This window comes from Grammomys surdaster, unplaced genomic scaffold (assembly GCF_004785775.1).
Source record: "Grammomys surdaster isolate TR1022 unplaced genomic scaffold, NIH_TR_1.0 129, whole genome shotgun sequence".
NCBI lineage: Eukaryota > Metazoa > Chordata > Mammalia > Rodentia > Muridae > Grammomys > Grammomys surdaster.
Genome location: NW_021604587.1, coordinates 974601 through 985321, shown reverse-complemented (window position 1 = coordinate 985321; position 10721 = coordinate 974601). Strand labels below are relative to the sequence as shown.

Below are 10721 nucleotides of genomic sequence, written 5' to 3'. Positions count from 1 at the left end.
ACATTTTCATTGTTGTCTGTGAAGTTTTTATTTTTTTCCTTGTCCTTAGTTCAGAGTGTATTTAGAGAGGAGAGGAACACAAATGACCTGAATTCCTGGTCTCCATGGAACTGCTGTAGGAACTGAGACTGGCTGCTCTCTCAGATTACATAAGATAGCAGAAGAAACATCTGAATAAAGAAACTGACCACCAAAGCTGGAGCATTTGAGAAGATACATGCCAATAAGGAGACCAAGTCTCTAAGCCAGACTGCTTCAGGGTCCACAGAAGACACTTTCTGATCTTTCCTCTGAAGTCTATTAAAAGCAGGGAAAGTGGGGGATACTAATAGAAAAGTTCCAGAAAGGCTTAGTGAAATAGCTTAGCAAAACAGCACATGAATGACCCCTTTGACTGTCTGTGCAAGTCTCTTGCAAGTGAGGGAAGCCATTGAGCTATTACTGTTTCTACTTTTGCTCCTGTGCCCTAGTCATTAAAGCTCCTGGGGGACCCTTGCTCCTTGGCAGATTGGGCTGGGAGTTGAAGAGGGCCTCTGTGTCCATCACCCTACACAGCAGCATTTAGGAATTACAGATCTCTATGTTTGAAAAGTTACTCTTTCTTAGATATCATTCTAGGTATATTCACCATACCCCCCCAAAAAAAAATCAGATGGCTCTAATAGAGTGACCTTTCTCAAATATTTCAAGCTCCTTCTAGAAGATACCATATCCCTCAAAAGTACTATGAAATTAAAAAAAATGAAAGTAGCAATGTATTTTCCATGTTTCTTTAAGTGATTTAATACAAACCAAATACTGGGTTTCTCAGTAATATGATTAATGCCCAACGAATTTGCTTTTCAACTGTTTTCCAGGACTTAGTAGAAAGCCACAAAGATCAAGGTTTCTTAATAAAGGTGACAGCAAGACTAGGGATTATGAATCACTACACATGTGGGAGAATAATCAGCTTAACTTTCAGGTCCCCAATCTAGACAGGTTCACCCCACCTCCCTGCAAAAAAGGAAAAAAGGAAATTCCAATGTTCGGTCAAAGTGTTCTATATATCTCTATCTCTATCTCTATATCATCTATATCACCTATGTAATCTATATCTATATTTATCTATATCTATACATACATACATACATACATACAGACAGACAGACAGACAGATAGATAGACATGTCTCTCTCTTTTTTGCTCTTTTCTCTTTAATAGCTGTGAATAGTGGCTTGAATTGAAAATAGGCTCAAGATAGAAGGAACAAAAAAAGATTAGAAAAAGATAAATGCATATGAAGAACTAGAGTTTATCTGGAATTCATTACAACAATCAAGTTGTAAAGCCCCAAGCTGTGTCTGAATTTCAATACTAGTATGGAGTTTTGGAGTATGGTCTTCATTCTTCAAGAAGACGAAACAATAAGTATTTGAGTAATCATTTCTTGGAGGACTAGGGTCAAACACAAAGGAGGCTGACTGGCATGGTTTCCTGGGAGTGGTAGAAGACTGTAGAGAATTTCTCCTCCTGGGGTTGGGTTGGGGCCAGGGATAGAGAAATCGGGACCTACCCTAGAAGCATCCAGGGCAGTCTTATCCTGGGTGGATGACAAAGTGTCCAAGATCCATTCCATTCTAGGGCTCCAAGTCAATCATGGCAGAGCAAATCACAAGTGTCAAGATAGGTCAGCTTTTGACTCAGCTGACAGAGCAGAGTGTTTGCCTTTCTAGGAGACTGGTATCCATACGGCAAAGGGCAGAGTTGAAGCAATAGAAGCTCCCATTCAGATGGTGTTGAAGTTAGTATTCACCTAGTGTCATTCTGCAAAGAAACCCATTTTGCTCTTCAAAAGGCTCTCATTCATCTTGAGGACATTCTTGGCCAACAGGTATTATTATGATAATACCTTAAGTTTATTTAGTGCCCCCACTCTTTTTTCGGGGGGGGGTCAAAGCCAGTTGGGCAGTCAGTCAACAATGTTTATTGAGGTCTTTTAGTGTGTAGAAATGTGTATTAAATCACTGTCGGGCCCCACCAGCCAGTCCACCACATACAGCTCTGTGGTCACTGTCAGGGGCTCAGGGGTCATGCCTTGGGTGCTGCACCTGCCTGTCTGATTCCCAGTCAGCAGATTCTATTTACCTAATTGACTTAGGTTGCAGCAGACCTGATGTCATACATACTCCTGCAGTTTTGTCTCCTGTAGATTCTGTCAGTCCTGACAAGCCACAAGTGTCCTATCCAGGCAGAAGGTGCCCACGAAGTTCAAAGTAGGAAGCACAAAGTTGTCCCAAACTGAAGTGACTTAACTTTTCTCTTTTAAGTAAAGGAAGAGTTGGCTTCCTGGGAGCTGATGGTTTAGGTGCTTCCCTGAACCCCTGGCCTGCCTGTTGGGAAACTCCCCTGGAATTTGGTCAAAGCACATATCCCTCAGTTCACGCACAATAATGGGAAAGGAATTTCCATGGTGTGAAATTTTGGAATGATGCAGCAAACACAAGCCAGTGGTTCAAAAATTAGAAAAAAAAAAAAAAAAGGACAAGACAGAAGGAAAAAATTTAAATATGACTTTCCCAATGCCCTTTTGGGGACAGCACTGCTTTTCTTGTGTACAGCCTTCATCCAAGCCATGCTTCCTCTGAGTGTGTACTTCTTTGTGTAACTGACACCATGTTGTTCAAAGCAGGATGGTTTTTCCATCCAATGTCATAGCATGAAGTGGACTGTCACAGTGTATGGATAGGAATTCTATTCGTTTATTCTCCGAGCAACACCATGTTTCTTGGGTACTAGTCAAGCACCAAATTTTAAAAATTCAGCAGGCCAGGGACATTATTAATGGCAGCATCTGCTTAGCATGTGTAGTGTAAGACCCTGGGTTAATCTTGCACCTGTGGCTGGGGATGGAGTGCAGGCTCAGGGGTGGGGTGGCTAGAGAAGTTGGGGAGGTGGGGAAGGGAGGAATACAATATCACAAAAAATACATGACGATAAAACTTGAATTGTTTTAAAATAAAAATAAAAAAACTAATGACAAACTATGCATTTTATGTTCCTTTAACAAGTATATTTCTACATATTCTCCACATAGATAATTTTGAAATTTTGTGTTCAGGTGTGCACAGATTAACAGTTGCTATGAACTGTAACAAAAACCAAAAAAAACAAAAAACAATAAAGACATAGCTTAATTACCAGTGTTTTCCGTTTTTCATATTAAAAACAATAGAGTTGGACAGGTCAGGGCCACTAAGGGAGCCAGGTTTCTTCTGGCTCTTTCCTTGATCACCCTTAAGTGGATAGTTTGGGTCCCATGACCCCAAGATGGTATCTTTTGTTGTTTCCAGGCAACAGATAGAGGGATGTTGGGCTCAATGCATTCATTTTGTTCTTACTTGCTTAATGCAGCTTAACAGATAGAAGAACAGCGAGCAACAGGCTGAGGACTTCCAGCATAGAGTGAAAGAATTTGAACACTTATGATGCCTCCACTCCCCACCTCCATCCAGGTCATAAAAAGGCAAAGAAAGGTGTGCCTGGAAGGGCCAGGGAGGCAATAAAAGCCTATGAAAGCACTAGGTGTGCAAGCCTGAGTCCCTAGGTTTCACTTTCAGATCCCCACAAGGAGTGAGGTGCCGGTTGGCTCATCTGTAGTCCCAGTGAATCATGGGAGATCACAGCTCAGCTGGTACAGTGCATAAAGCAGAGCTGCAGAAGCAATACAAGAGATCCTGGCTCAGCTAGGTGCAAGCCAGAATTGACTCCTGAAAGTTGTCCTCTGAACACCATACACAAGTATGCTATCTTTCTTATTGTTACTTATTTCAGCCTTGGTTTTCCTTAACACAAATGTCGCTCTGGAGAAGGGGTTCTGATTACCATTGACTTTTTTTCTAAAAAATTGTTCCTTGTATTATTAATATTTCATGGATTCTCTCCTTTTAGCAGCTTAAGTAATCTGAAAATATCTTTTCTATGTCAGAAGGCTTGTTTTTGGAATCTTTATTTTGTTACTATTGTTTTTATTTAGTGTACAAAATAATGGAGTTCATTATGAAGTTTTTATAGAGCATCTCATTGTCCTTTCCTTGTAGTGACCCCTCCCCCATTCCTTTCTCTCACCCTGTACTCTTCCTCCTGACTTCTTTCTTCTCCTTTCTTCTCTTAAGTAACTCTCATCATCTTTCACAACGTATATATACACCAAGATTCCACAAAAGAGAATTTGAAATATTTGTCTTTCTTCCTCTCAATCTCCCTCTTTCCTGTTCTTTCCCCAGTTTCATCTATTTTCCTGATGCCATAATTTCATTTTTTGACAGTTGAATAAAATTCTTCTGTGTACACCACATTGCTTTTATTCATTCCTCTATTGATCGGAAACTAGCTTCCTCCGCTCTAGGCTATAGCAAGTATGCCAGTAGTAACCATGGATATAACTTGAGTTCTTTTGGGTATAGATCCCAGAGTGGGGCAGCTGGATTGCATGGTAGTTCTACTTTTAAATTTTCGAGGAACTTTTTTATTTTTTTGTATAATCACTTTATCTGAGAGAATAAATACTGCTTGCTTATAGGATGTTATATACCATGGAGTGTTCTTTAGTTCAGTAATTGTCTACTAGGAAATAAAGCAAGAAATACAGAGATAGCATGCATTCACATTTCCACAACAAAGCAGGAAATTGAAGTGTGCTATGACTTCTCAGAAGATATCTAGATGATGACCTTCATGCTGAAAGGTTATTCTGAGAAAAATAATATGTGTTAAGGTTCCAGAGTGAGAGGGCATTCTTGGGATTTGGAAATCAAATTGGTGAGAGTTGCAGTGAGAGGAGAAACCAGCGAGGTTGAGTAGTATATGCACCAAGCATGTTCTAGACTGGAACCATGATGGAGAAACTTAGAATCCTGGTAAGAAATATTTTCACACATTCTATATTATCTAAGACTTTTATTATTATTATCATTATTATTATTATTATTATTATTATTATTATTTTTTTTTTTTGGTTTTTCGAGACAGGGTTTCTCTGTGTAGCCCTGGCTGTCCTGGAACTCACTCGGTAGACCACGCTGGCCTCGAACTCAGAAATCCGCCTCCCTCTGCCTCCCAAGTGCTGGGATTAAAGGCGTGCGCCACCACCGCCCAGCACTATCTAAGATTTTTAAGGCAGAAGTTTTGTTTGTGTTAACCAGACAAGATGTTAGGAACTCAGAGCTTATTTATTTATTTTTTTTGCATTAATACAATTAAAAATAAGGTTTCCAGCCCTGGGATTTGAGGAACTTTTATACTGATTTCTATACCGAGATCCAATTTTCTTGCTAAATGCAGCCCCCATTTAAGGAGTGGGGACGACAACAAGGATGCCAAACCCTAGAAGGAGGAGACAGCAGGGACCCAGGGAGCGGAGGGGGTTCTTAAATGTCTCTCCTTCCAAACTGCTCATGAGCTTTTTGTGAAGACTTGTGTGTTGCTGAGTGGAAAACACTCGGATGGGTGTAGAGGGCTGCGAGCAAAGCACTGCTGTTTGCTGCTGCTCTCGAGCGCCCCCTGTCTCATTCCTGAGCACACGTCACCTCTCACACAGGCGTGGGTCTGTATCTAGACTCTGTGAGACCTGTTTGTCTATTCCTGTGGTGGGCGTCATGACTAAGTATCTTATGCTCACTTAAGAAGGCTAAGGAATGTGAAGAGCTTCAGATATTCTTTCTGTGTCTGTCTGTGAGGCCGTTTTGAGAAGTGATTGCCAGAGTCAAGATCACTCAGTTGGCTGAGAGCCTGAAGAGAATGAAAAGGTGATGCAGAGATGAACTCACTGTATCTCCGTGGGCTGGGTACCCATATTCTCCTGATCTTTGTATAGGATAGTTCCTGGATCTTTGGCAATTTTAATTACCTTGTTTACATAATAAGTCTTCTTAGCTGTAAAGCCTCTCACTAAGCTTTCCCCTTCCCGAAAGCGTGTTGGATAATTTTGTCCCCTTGATTTCTCCATCTAAAGGCTGGAGCATAGTTGCAGCCACATGGCTCTGCCGTAGGGAGAGGACAAGACTTCAATGAGAATATGAGGATATAGGGATGACCCTGCAGGATACAGCAGTGTAAAAGGGTAGAGTTTCCTTCCCAGCCCTGTCTCCTAAAAGACCGCGGGCTGAGACACCTGTTTCCTTGCAAAGTAAGACACAGAAAGTGTATGGGTAGGCACCTGGGGGTAGGGGCTAGCCAGAGTCAGACAGTCTCTTCTGATTGTTTCTTATCCTACTTCCCCAGGAAGTTAGCACTCCTGGGGAGTGTTAACAGTCACCTAAGTCAGGAAAGCTGCAAGAACTCTACAATTTCAATGAATTTTATATTCCAAATATCTGGAGTTGTTTCAGATTCCACCGGAAATGTAAAAAGTAAGAAGATGCTTCCTTTTTTGTTTTTTGTTTGTTTGTTTTGAGACATCATCTTACTGTATGTCTTTGGGTGGCCTAAAATTCATTTTGTAGACCAGGCTGGCCTCAAATTCACAGGGTCCTGGGTTCCATCTTTAACAATTTAAAAAACATTTGGAAGTCTGAGGGTGTAGCTTAGTGGTAGAGTATTTGACTAGCATGCAAGAGGTCCTGGACTCCACTTTCAATACCACCTCATCCCTAAACACACACTAAAGCGATTTATGAGAACCTTGGGTTTGAACAGGTTATGCGTACCTGAAGTGAGCAGCTCCATGGAGATTCATGGTGGAAGAAGCAGTTATCCCCCTTTATGGTCCAGCTCCAGGAAGTGATGTTTAAAGAAATGATGCTTCATTTTCAATAGAGTTTTCTCTGGCCTATGAAAGTTAGTTAGTCCTAGGACATTAACAAGGTAAAAAGCATAACAGTGAATTACGACAATGACACAGGATAATATTTGCTCAGCTATTTGAGGATCTCCATAGCTGAATCTCTTCTAATTAGATTCACTACCCAGTGACTAGTCTTAATTCATTATAAACATTTTCAGAGGTTTAATGATCAGGATCAAGCTGAAGTAGCTGGGGTCGTTCATACATTTAAATGACTCCTCAAAAACGGAGGGAGGTGACCTAGAACCTCATGTGGCCTTCCAAAATCTAAACTATTCCCCCAAAGTCTGCATTTCCTCCCAACTGAGGAACAGGGAATGTGCTTGATAAAAAATATTTTGAAATACAAAGCTAAATATTCTTTGTAGTAATTTATGGTTTTATATCATTACTTTGTAATTAGCCTCTCTATAGATTTGCTTGTGCTGAGGAGAGTGAGGCTTAGAGAAATGATGTATTTTTTTTTCAGTCTCATTGGTCTGTTTTTTTAAGGTAAGTTTCTCCAACAGAGTCTTGTTGGGAACCTATCCGTCTTTGTTGTTGTAAAGATCTATAAAGAATCCAGGTCATTTGACAATGCTGTCTGCCGCCCGCCCGTAGACGTTTCTGTCTTTGATGGGAGCTGAGCTGACCTTTGGTAAGTGGATCTCAGTACCACAGAGGCACTAAGAACAGTGCAGGCCTGCACACAATTTGCAAGTTTATGCTCTGCAGAGTAGAAGGTTTTTGTTTAGATCTTACTAGAGACAAGTCTGAGACCTGGCTAGTCATCAGAGCTAAAGAACTCCAAAAAGATGCTGCCCTCCTGTTCTTGGAGTTCTTGGAGATGGGACGGTGGGATGGCTAAATGGCAAAACCTATTGCTAAAGAGATGCAGGGTTCTCTCTCTCTCTCTCTCTCTCTCTCTCTCTCTCTCTCTCTCCCTCCCTCCCTCCCTCCCTCCCTCCCTCCCTCCCTCCCTCCATCCTTCTCTCTCTCCATCTATCTGGAGGTCCTCAGGAAGGAGTTGTGAATCCCAGAAGCCCTGTGATTTGGCCCTGTGGTGTGATCAGGCTACATGCTCTGTTCTCCCTCTCTTTCTAGATTCCATTATTGTATGGGTCACCCGAGTGTTCAGGGGAGGGAAGGCTTGTGCTATTCCTTGATTTCCTGCCAGAAAGGACAGGAGCTTTCTCTCTCTTGACCTCCTCAACACCATTAGTCTCCCACTTCTTAGCACTATAAAATGTGTCACCCGAGGCATTTCTATGCTAATACAGTTGTTAATGGTGCCAGACTGGAAGCATTTCCTCTGCCTTCACAGGTGATTTGGAGCATTCTCCCCAAGGTAAATACCCACATAGAGTTTATTATGCGTGGGCAACACACAGCTTTTGAATCCTAGGACCGATGACCTGGTAACTAACAGGCAGTGATCTCAGAGTCAATTTGACTAAACTTTATGATGAAATTTACCATATAACTGACTTACATAATAAGGCAGCCGTTTATCAGAGAGAAAATAAGAAAGCAGCATCAGCTGTTAATCTAATTAGCAGCGTTCACAGGCTGTCATATAAGAGGCCGACTGAGGCTACAAGGCAACCTGTTCTGGAACTTTCTTGCTTATCTTGTATACATATGCATTTCTGGCATCTCTCTCTCTCTCTCTCTTTTTCTCTCTGATTGAATGTATGTATGTATGTATGTATGTATGTATGTATGTATGTGCAAACAGGGTAAAGAAAACTGAACTAGTACCTATGCTTGAAATTGAGCTGTACATGTGAATCCCCGCTCTCTTTTAGGATAGCATCCTTGGAGAAGTCAGTGTCATGAGTCTGTCATTTTCCTCCGTAAGCCTTCATTATAATTATTTGTTGTCCTACAGCTCTGCCTGCTGGAATCGATGTTGGCACACTACTATCAAACACAGCACGGATGCATTTGGCAGGGGCTGGGGTGTGGGTACACATGCTGCAGAAAGGACAGCTGGACTCTGCCACCTGTCATTCCTGGTGATGTTGTTTGTGGGACTCCCAACTTTAGGGAATATCTACATGCTGTTGGAGAGAAAAAGCAGGCATGGCATTTGAACTCTTGAGGGACCTGGCAATTCACCTGGTGAATTACTCTTTTTTGGTTTCCTTTGGATATTTCCCTTTTTTTGAACATTTGTCTCTCAGCTCATCATAAACACTATGATTTTATGCACATGCACTTTAAATTTTGTTATTTATTTATTTGATGTATATAGGTGTTTTGCTTACATGTATGTCTGTGTATCACTTGTGTGACCGGTGCCCCTGGAGGCCAGCAGAAGACATCAGAATTTTCTAGGATTGTAGTTACAGACAGTTTGTGCTGCTATGTGTGGGTGATGGGAATTTAACTTGGGTCCTCTGAGCACAAGAGCAGCAAGTGGTCTTAAAAGCTGAGCCATTTCTCCAGGTCCCACATGCTCCAGCTTACTGGAAACCATTCAACAATCTGGTGGATGGCTTTGCCAAATAGTGTGGGACGGCCATTAACCAGATCGCAGGGGAAAGGAGAGAAACAAAGGCCCGGATACTTAAATATTGTTCGTTTCTGTAAACTTGCTTACTTTAAACTCATACGATGTTCTTCATTTCCTTTCTTTTGTCTCAGAAGGGCTTCATCACAGAGAATTCAAACGAAACGTACAAAATTGAGGCTTTGATCCTTATGTGGGGGAAGCTTGCTTGACACGATTCATAACTTCATAGCTCCAGCCCACTTCAAAACTCAAACACAAAGCAGCCACAGAGAGCTTCAGCCTGGGAATAAGGACCATTTGGGAAGCTCATGACTCCACTGGCACATCTCTCGTTTGGATAAGGTAGATATGTGGAAACCTTTTCTTGAGGTCTGTATGCCAAGTGCCATGGGTAATTTTTAAAAATATATTTTAATCAACGTAACATTAGCATGTTCTCTCTCTCTCTCTCTCTCTCTCTCTCTCTCTCTCTGTCTGTCTCTATCTGTCTCTCTCTGTTGTGTATGTGTCTCTCTCATGACAGGGTCTCACTATGTAGCCTCAGATGCCTTTATTTTCTGGGTAATGGAATAACAGACATGACACGCATATTGCCTGACATAGTATGTTTAGATAAACATTAGGCAAATGAAAAATATTTTAGGCACCTAAATTGAACATTTCATGAATTTGTTAATCTTTTTTTCTCCTTAATCCCTGAGCAATTCTAGAAGAATGCTTTCCTCTTCCTAAAAGTCTCATTAAAACACATTTGTATTAAGGTCAAATGATGAATACTTTATTTTATCTTTATTTTGCATTTTAAAAATAGGTGTATAGTGCTGGAACTTGCTATATAGCATAGGATGACTCAGAACTTCAGAAAATCCTCCTGCCTCTGCCTTCCCAGTGCAGGGATTACAGGTCTGTGTCACCAGAACTGGATTTAAATAAAACATCTGAACACATGCTTGTAAGAACATTGACTCCTTGACAGAAGTATTAGGGTTTTGTCTCAAAATTATCAGTTGGGTCAAATGCTTATTTTTTAAGTCTCTATTTATAAGGTAGAGAAGTAGAAAGAATCCTAGAAAGAGAAAATATTCCCAGAAAGAGGAATAGCAGCACATTCTCACGGATGGCACACACCATTTCTAACATCTGGTCATCCTAAAATACCGTGATCATGAATCACATGTAATTCAGAACTCATGTTCCAGAGAAATGAAATGCCTGCTACTCCCAAAAGGAGTCCATAGGCCTAGAAGTACCGTTTAGTGGTAGAACGTTTGCCCAGCATAAGTGAGGACCTGGCTTCCAGCCCTCTTCCCATCTCCACCACCAGTGGAAGAATCTTGGGGAAGCTGATATTGTTCCTGCCCAGAAGTAGAAATGAGCTAATGTACTTAAAGGGGCTTATGG

At 41.3% G+C, this 10721-nt stretch overlaps 1 protein-coding gene across 1 annotated transcript in view; it reads right to left on the bottom strand.

The window, feature by feature from the left end:
- Positions 1-6759: 6759 nt before the first annotated feature.
- The window catches only part of Thbd (thrombomodulin), a 322322-nt gene continuing 318360 nt past the window's right edge, over positions 6760-10721 (bottom strand). Inside the window, exon 2 of the mRNA XM_028756438.1 lies at positions 6760-6827. The gene's annotated coding sequence lies outside the window, so the exon portion shown is untranslated. The remainder of the gene's footprint in view (positions 6828-10721) is intronic.